This window comes from Suricata suricatta, chromosome 4 (genome assembly GCF_006229205.1).
Source record: "Suricata suricatta isolate VVHF042 chromosome 4, meerkat_22Aug2017_6uvM2_HiC, whole genome shotgun sequence".
Lineage (NCBI taxonomy): Eukaryota > Metazoa > Chordata > Mammalia > Carnivora > Herpestidae > Suricata > Suricata suricatta.
The window spans coordinates 142,818,803-142,821,896 of record NC_043703.1 but is presented as its reverse complement, the minus strand read 5'-3'; the positions used below and the strand labels follow the sequence as shown (position 1 = coordinate 142,821,896).

Genomic DNA, 3,094 nt, shown 5'->3' with positions numbered 1-3,094 from the left:
GCAGGCCTCCCCGGGGCGGCGCCGGCGCGGCCCACCTTCGGGGAGGTGGGTTTCTCCTCTCCGCTCCTCGCGGGCTGTGTAACTTCGGGATGAGGGGCGGCGCGGTGGCGGGGTCGCGCGGCCCCCTGTCCGCGGCCGCAGCAGCCCGGGCGCCCAGGGACTGTCACCCGCGCGCAGGTGCGCCGCCCTTCGTCTTTTTCCAGCAACGGGCCTCTTCACGTCTCCCGTGCCTCCCCTTGCTTATTAAATTGTTTAAAAAACCCTTCGTCAGAGGGAATGCAAAGCTAAGCCAGATGGCTTTGCTTCCAGTCTTTGGCTATCCTGAGATTCCTTAATTCAAAATCGTGGGAATTGGGAAGGGAAGTTGGGGGGCGGAGGGGGTGGGCACTTGCTCTGAGCCCTGCCCTAAACAGAGATGTGGTTTAGACCTCATCCTTGTAGATTAGATTGATGGGTTGATAATGTCAGCTTTCTTTTAGATGTCGGGTTGTTCGTTCATCCAGAGACTAAAGAGGCAGTTTGGATTTAAACTCTGAGACAATGTTTTGATATGTATCAGAAAAGATGATATTCTCATGGGATAGTAACTTGCTCTGTGTTCCCAGCTAGTCTGTGGTTCACATTGTAGCAATTTCATAGTATAAATCGGTTCTTTTGAAATATTTCAATATAGAAACATCCTCCTCCTTAGAAACATCTCCCCAAATACTTCATTTTTCAGATTGACGTTTGTCATTTATGAACCTTCAGCACAATTAAAGTAAGTCATCTAAATGGCAGAAGATCGGACTCTGCGGGACATGGAGCAACTATGGACCAAAAGCAGAAATGTAGCTTTCTACATTTTTATTATGCAAAAACCATCCTGGTTCTATCTTATTTTGCTAACAATATGCATTTTTAAAATGCTTTCATTTGATAATGGACTACGTGGGCCATAAGATTAGATCTTGAAACATAATATTGTTATTTGTTTTATAGAAGATTTAGCAAAATGGCATATTACTTGTAGTACTTATTTCAGACATTTCAGATTCACCAGGTACAGTTTTCACTTGCAGGGCCTTTTTAAAAAGTGATATTTATATGGTGGTTTTTTTTTTTTTATTCATAACAACTTCAGTTTTGAAACATGTACTGGTGATCTTTTGGTAAAGAATCAACTCTTTCTGTTTAAAAATTTTTTATGTGTTTTATTTATTTTTGAGAGACAGAGAGAGACAGCATGAGCAGGGGAGGATCAGAGAGAGAGAGGGAGATACAGAATCTTAAGCCGGTTCCAGGCTCTGAGCTAGCTGTCAGCACAGAGCCTGACCGGGGCTTGAACTTTGGAACCGTGAGATCATGACCTGAGCTGAAGCCGGACACTTAACTGACTGAGCCACCCAGGCGCCCCAACTCTTTCTGTTTAGACCTACAAATATCTGGTTACTTCTAGGCTTGCTCTTCCCTTGTTCATTATGTATAATTAATTGTGCTGCTGTTGGCTTGCTTAGTTTTGTTAGCTTTTGTTTCTTGTTGATTCTTATTATTTTCATGTCTGGAATTTGAGCGGGAGTTTTCCTTCAGTGATGTTCAGTAGACCTTTCTGTGATGAGGAAGGCGTTTCTGCACTCTTTAAGCATGATGACCACTAATCACATGCGGCTTTTGAGTACCTCTATGGGGCTGGAGCAATGGGGGAACTGAAATTTTGTGGCTAGTAGCTACCTGGTTGGATACTGCAGCTTTAAATTATTTGTCCTTCAGGAAGCTTCCACTGGCCCTCTTGAACCCAGCACTTATTACAACTATACGGTAATTACAGCTTTCTTATAGGAATCCAATACTAGGCTCTAACGTATGTGAGGACAAGGGCATACCTATTTTCTTTCTCTTTGCTATGCCCAGCCTAGGCCTTAGAAACACTCAGTAAATGTTTGCTGAGTGACTAATGAACTTCTGGAGGGCAGGTGTCTTTTATATTCTTTCTAGGGCCCAGAGCCAACTAAGTATCAAATACTGTAAATACCTGTTTAGTGACTGAACAGATTCATATACGTAACAAATAAATGGATAACTGGAGATATTACATTAAATTTGTTATTAACTTTTATTAAAGTATGATTAACATACAGTGTTATATTAGTTTCAGGTGTACAATATAATGATTCATCAATCTATATATTACTCAGTGTTCATCCTGATAAGTCTACTTTTAATATTCTTTATCTTTTTCATTCACCCCCTACCCACCTCCCTTCTAGCAGCCACTGGTTTGTTCTCTGTATTTAAGAGTGTGTTTTCAATTCGTTCCTTTGTTTTGTTTCATAAATTCCACATGAGTGAAATCATATGGTAATTGTCTTTGTCTGACTTATTTCACTTAGCATTATAACCTCTAGCCCATCCATACTGTTGCAAATGGCAAATTCTCATTCTTTTTTTATGAGTGAATAATATTCTCTCCCCTCCCCCATCTTCTTTATTCATTCATCTATGGATGGCTGCTTGGGTTGCTTTCATATCTTCACTGTTGTATATAGTGCTGCAGTAAATGTAGGGTGCGTTTATATCTTTTGAATTAGTGTTTTTGTTTTGAGGAAATAGTGGAATCACTGGATCAGTTAGCAATTCTAGTTTTGATTTTTATTTAATTTTTAAAATGTTTATTTTTCAGAGAGAGAGAGCGAGAGAGAGAATGAGCAAGCATGCAAGTGGGGGAAGAGCAGAGAGAGGGGGGCAAAGGATCTAAAACAAGCTCTGCCCTGACAGCAATGAACCTGATGTGGGGCTCCAACTCACGAATTGTGACATCATGACCTGAGCCGAAGTCAGACCGTCAACTGACTGAGCTACACAGGCACCCCTCCATTTTTAACTTTTTTAAAAAAATTAAATTTCTTTTTTTTAATATATATTTTTACTTATTTTTGAGAGACAGAGAGAGATAGTGTAAGCAGGGGAGGGTCAGAGTGAGAGGGAGATACAGAATCTGAAGCAGGCTCCAGGCTCTGAGCTGTCAGCACAGAGCCTGATGCGGGGCTCGAACCCACAAACTGTGAGATCATGACCTGAGCCGAAGCCGGACGCTTAACTGACTGAGCCACCCAGA

At 41.7% G+C, this 3,094-nt stretch overlaps 1 protein-coding gene across 4 annotated transcripts in view; it reads left to right on the top strand.

Moving 5' to 3' along the window:
- Positions 1-3,094, top strand: part of CLIP4 (CAP-Gly domain containing linker protein family member 4) — a 77,886-nt gene that overhangs the window by 14,514 nt on the left and 60,278 nt on the right. Inside the window, exon 1 of one of the 4 annotated variants that reach the window (XM_029938019.1) lies at positions 742-760. The exons of the other annotated variants lie outside the window; for them this stretch is intronic. The gene's annotated coding sequence lies outside the window, so the exon portion shown is untranslated. Of the gene's footprint in view, positions 1-741; positions 761-3,094 lie in introns of those variants that run through there. 4 annotated transcript variants of the gene reach the window in all.